This window comes from Hipposideros armiger, unplaced genomic scaffold, assembly GCF_001890085.2.
Source record: "Hipposideros armiger isolate ML-2016 unplaced genomic scaffold, ASM189008v1 scaffold_158, whole genome shotgun sequence".
NCBI lineage: Eukaryota > Metazoa > Chordata > Mammalia > Chiroptera > Hipposideridae > Hipposideros > Hipposideros armiger.
The window spans coordinates 916,965-922,931 of NW_017731508.1; positions in this window are offsets into that span (position 1 = coordinate 916,965).

Genomic DNA, 5,967 nt, shown 5'->3' on the forward strand with positions numbered 1-5,967 from the left:
CTCCCCATGAACTCCCCCCACCCCCACAGTGGTCCTGCCAGGCGGGATGGCAACAGTTGCTTTGCTGACTGGGCACTCTTCACACGCCTTGTCTAGGTCTTTAGACAATGTACTTTTGTAATAAATTCTTATTTTGAAAAAATGAGCTGCTTTTTTATTCAAAAAGCAGATTTTAATCCACCAAAGGAGTTCCCTGAAAGTAAAGATTTACTTTTTGTGTTAGAGGTTTAGAGCTGCTCAAGGTAAAAATGTCCCTGACTACATGTCCAGGGACATCTGCTTTGGGAGGAGAATAAAAAATGTAAAAGAAACACAAATTTTAAAATAACTCAACTTGTGACCGGGCCGGTCCTCTGCCTGCCCCACCCTTGTGCTCTCAAGTAGGAGAGTCTACTGTTTTTATCTTCAGATGGGGGTGACCGCTTGCAAGGAGGGTCTTGGCAAAAGTGAAGTATTTAATATAACTCTGTCTAGTTGAGTTCAGTTTTGACTGTTTACTGCCTAGAGCCCAAGAAATGCTCCCTTGCTGTACATGCTGGAGGTGAGCTCAAGTGCTGGGCCTCAACGGCTAATGTATGTCGCCTGCCTGAGACACGAATGCCAGGGAACTGCTCAGAGGGCTTGGCTTGCAACCCCCCTTCTCTCTGTTTCTGCCCCCAGATTTCCTCTTGTGGAGCTGGGGTCTGTCTTATTGGAATACTTCCCATGTGTTTGCTAAAGGAATATCACCACCAAGACATCTGCAAAGTCCCAGGCTTTGAAGTACCCACAGGAGAGGCAGCAAAGAGAAATCAGAGTTACTTTGAGTTTCCCGGGTGGGTGGACATATTGGTTGTTTGGTTTGGTTTTATAGCAGCTGGGGATGAAGCCCAAATCCAAGGGCCTGGCACCACCAGAAATGAAAGGGTCTTCATTCTTCTCCTACCTGAGTCACGAGCTTCAATATCTATCTATCATCTATCTATCTATCTATCTATCTATCTATCTATCTATCTATCTATCTATCTATCTATCTATCTAAAGGAATGAAAAATAGAAGCACACTTTGAAGTGTTTAGTTTCCCCTTGTTCAAATGAAAATTCAGATCTCTATGTGCTTTAAAGCGTCTGTGTTTCCACATGCATAACCATTAAAATATAAGTAGTATTTAAGCATTTACCAAGTGTGTTCGTGTACTTTAGCTGTAACGAATCAAGGTGGTCAGTGTGTTACTATAATTCTGCAATGTATTGACTGTGAGAAAGATGCAGGGATTCGCCCAGCATCACCTAGCCAGTGAGGGGCAGACTGTAGCCCATCTGATTCTGGGGGGAGCACTTTCCAGCTAAGACACTTCCAAGTACTGGGGGAAAGTGGCCTGATGCTGAGCTATTGTCCCCTCCATGTTACCCTCAGGTCATGGAGTCTTCTCTTTCCTGGGGGTTGAGGCCAATGTTCATGGCTCCACAGACAAAATAGAAACAAAAAAATTAAGCAATAATCATAATATGATTAATAATAACATTGACCAAGTACGGACTCTGTGCCAATTCGGTTAGAAATTACATGTATGAACTTGCTTAATCCTCACAGGAACCTCCCCTATCCAGTGAGGTGAGGTGACCTGCCCAAGGCCACACAGCTAGAACGTGGTGAGAGAAGCAGGCAGTATGCCGGCAGCCCTCTCACCTCTCTCTGTCCTTACCGAACACCTCCTAATGCCACACCCGTTATCTGCACTACCTCAGTGAATTATAGCCATCCCAGTTTTACAGATAAGGAAACAGTGGTCGGTGTGCTTAGGTGACCTGCCCAAAGTCCTACGACTTGGGAAGTGCTGGAGTCAGGATCCAAATCAGGCTGTCCATCTTCCAAGCCAAACCTTGGACCCTTCTGCTCCATTCCATGCTAAAATATGCTGTCTACACTGCACTGCATATAACTGAAAAACAGCCCATTGGGGGTGGACTCCAGGGGCTGTGCCACCCAGTGTGGAAAGAGCATCGTGCACCCGCTTACAGCCCTGGCTGAGCAGCCTAGCAGCGCCGCCTCCTCCACATCGAATGGGAATCTCATGAGATCCTTGACAGGCGGGGAGCTGCAGCCCGGAGGCCGGCGCCTTGCACAAAGTCACGTGCCTCACTGAGGGTGAGACCAGGATCTGAATACAAGTACTTTGTACGTAAGGCCCCGGGCTTCCACTTGTGCACCTCCGAGGACGCTGAACTTGAGGGGCTGTGTGGGAGAATGGGGTTTCGGAGTCTGCTTTCCACTCCTGCGACATCCCCATGTAATTCCAGGCCCGTAACCCCCTCTGTTTCTCCTGTCTCCTCCAGAAATGTGAAGAAGCTGCCACCCACCTTCTTCACAGGAATTTTGCAAAGATTAATTGGATAATTTCAGAATAGTTCTTTGAGCTGCTTGAAGGAAAGGTGCCATCTAGAAGTACAAAGTAAAATAACAATAATAATTATTATAATGTATTTATGAAAATCTCTGGGAGGCAATTAAGAGACCAGCTTGTACTTGTGGAAAATTCACAAGCTGACACAACACCCATACCCCTGCCAGTCCCCCATGATCCTGCTGTGCTGCTGCTGGAGTCCCGGTGTCCTGGTACCAGGTCTGATGTCCGGTCACAAGCGGCGGCAGCTCTCGAGCCCCAGCCACCCATTCTTTCGTACAAAAATAACTTGTCGCCCATCTCAGGCCTGCAGGAGACAGCACCTGTCAGGACCCCAGCCTGGCTAATAGGAAATGCTCACACAGCTCTTTCCCAAAGCCACCCTCCCTTGTTATCCACAGAAGAGCTTGCTTTGGGGCTTCGGCGTCTGTCCTATAATTAATGACTGCCCATTTACCGCAGCGACAGAGAATTTCTACCACCTCAGCTGAGTGTCTCGAAGGACTTTCACTTATTATAGAACCTGTGTTTGTATTTAGTGGTGGGCCTGGCAGATAATGAGGTTTTGATGCCACAGAGCTGTTTCGGCGAGTTCATTCTCGGCTCTAAGGATCCCTCGGCTGCTAACATCTGGTCTGCTCACATGTCGCCCTCTCTCCATTCAGAGGGTCTGGGTTTGGTGGGCAAGATGTTCTCTTTTACAACCGACTTGCCTTTGATCTTCACGACTGGCTTTCCAGCTTAAGCACCTGGCCGTGCTTAGCCTCTGCGGCAATCCCACACCCTGCACAGCGTTTCTTTTCTTTTTATACACAGATGGCCATCATGCTGTGTGCAACTGCCTCCACGGCCTGCTCATCATCTGAGAACAGATTTTTTTCCCTCTAGCCAATTCAGACAGGATAACCTCTTAGGCAAACACTTGGGCACCTTCCCGTCTCTGACAACTTCATTTTCTGCTCTGCACCACCCCCCACCAATTCCTATCCACCGAGTAAGCAGAGGCTGGACCCCCGAGAGCAGAGCTTCTCAAACAGCAGTGTGCATATGAATCGTCTAGTCCTCTGATTAAAATTCAGACTGTGACGCATGGGACTGGATGGGCCTCAGATTCTGATTATCTGACAGGCTTCTGGGGGGCGCCGATGTTGTGGGCCTGTGAGCCACATATGGAGTAGCAAAGTCTTAGGGTACTTCTGGAATAATCTCCACTCTGGCCCTCCCCTATGATGTCCCTATCCTTCCCCTTTCTCTTAAAACCAACTGCCTATGTTCTATTCCCATAGACTCACTCTCCGGCCTCCTGGTGGCCATTTTCCACTCAGGTGCTAATAGCTGGCAGACAGGCAGGAGATAGAGTCGGGAGACAGTCTTAGCATAGGATCTGTGCTGTGACCATTACCTGAGAATCGCATTTCCAATTGATGAGCCACCATTGTTTTTCATGTATCCTGACAATATCCTTGATAAAAGTTTTAAAAGAGTAATTTTATTGACTATATGAAATTAGGTACTGAATCTTTTTACACGTATTGCTCCCCACCCTCAGAGAACATAGGCACAACTTGGTACTCATTCAGAGTACCCAGACGTAAGAATGGCATCACATAAGCTGTGTTTGAGATGACGAGCTCTGCACCTGTCACACTCCATTTCTCAGCTGACACCAGCTGGTTCCATTTGGCCTTGAGAAAAGCCATTTCCATGGAAGAAGTCTGATAACATAATTACAACAGTGTCATCACAACTGGATCCATGCTTACGTTTAACGAAGCCTCACGAGTGACATTCAAGATGAGCTTGGCCATCTGAGATCTAGCTGATGGGATGGCTGTCTCCAGAAGGGATGGCCTTTTATGCCACCATTAAATGGGCTTTGATTCTCCCATGGACACATCATGGTTGATAGATAGGGAGTTGAGAATCCATATCAACTAGATTCATATCCTTGTTCCATAACACTATTTTCACCACGTTATTTAACTTTGTTGAGCCCAGCTTTCCCCATCGTACAATGGGCATAACTACCATCATTTGTTTGGGGTTTATCGTGTGATGATAGGCTCTACAGAATCTACCCCTGTCCGTATGAAGCTACCTAACAACTTGTATGGCTGAGTACCAACCAATGAGAGCAAACCCGGCCTTGCCGCTGTACAGGTCCTAGAGGCTCTGCTGTGCTCTCATCTCCCTTTAGTTCCTGGATGTATGTTCTGGGGATGCAAGGCAACTGCTCCTGACCATCTGGAATGAAAGGATTTCAGTATTGTAACTGGTACTTCCACACTTGGCCAATGAAATACTGAGAATTAGACAGATTAAGAAAATTGCCCAGGACTGTACAACCAGTGAGTGGTGACCCAGGGGTGTCTCATCCTAGAGCTCATGGCCTTACCCATTGAGGCGCCCTTCTCAATGTGACATGAGATAATTCATGTGTAAGTACCAGGCATGTGGCTGGTGGGTACCCAGGAAGTCTCAGTCTTCTCTGCCCTTTGCTTACACTTGATTCTTGTATGTTCCTCTGCTAAATTTGGTGCTACCCTTGTCTTGGAGGCTGGGTGGGGTGCATAACGCTTAAACCTCTGAACTCCTCATTAACCAGCAGGGCCTGGGTGGTGCTGTGACTCATGGTTTCCAGTCCTCCCAGCTGCATGCTGTGCATGGCAGTTTTCTAGCTACAGGTTGGTGAAGTATTCCAGGGCAGGATGTTTACATCCCCTAGAGGAATGGGCACAGAATCAAGCCAGCCCTTGCTTGGCAACCCCTGGCTGTTCTTTCCAGCCAAAGGCACCCTGCCAAACCGACTCAGGAGAGGAAAACATAACAAGTGCTGATGTGCTTCCATTTTACACAGAACATAATAAAAGTTTTCAAGCTGATTTATTTTCTGAAACAAGAAAATACAATGGATGCCATCCATTATTCACCATGCTAATGGTAACCTTTACTCTCTTGTCCAGGATGATCTAAGGTGGTGTTCAACTGAAGTACAAAGAACACACACACACTCACACTCACACACACACACAACACACACAGTCTCACACACAGTCACACACACACACACACACACACACACAAACACACACACACACACACAGAGTCCAGTGACACTCCATGCCATGACAGTGAGAAAATTCATTGTGGAATATGGTGATTTTAACCTAAGGGAAAAGATGTATTTCCACATTTGCAACTTTCCAAGCATCATAAAAACAGGGCTTCCTTAATTTTAGGTGACTTGGAAATGTCGCCCATACAAACTGAGTATTGATAGCCCAATGCATACTCTATTGTAATTTTTTGCTTTATTGTAATTTTTATAAAATATATTTCTTCCAACTGACATTATTCAAGCCACATGGAGCAAGGACCTGGAATTGTGTTATTTTTGAAGATCCTTGTTCATGGCCCAGTGAACACCTACGCATGGGGTTGGAGGTGGGGGTAGGGTGACCTGGAAGGCCACTGTTCTTTCTTTACCTGAGAAACCATCTGAGAATTACAGTTAACCAGGAAAATGTAAAAGTGTGTTTTGATTCTGAGCAAATTTGATAGAGTGGCAGAATCTTCACTTTTT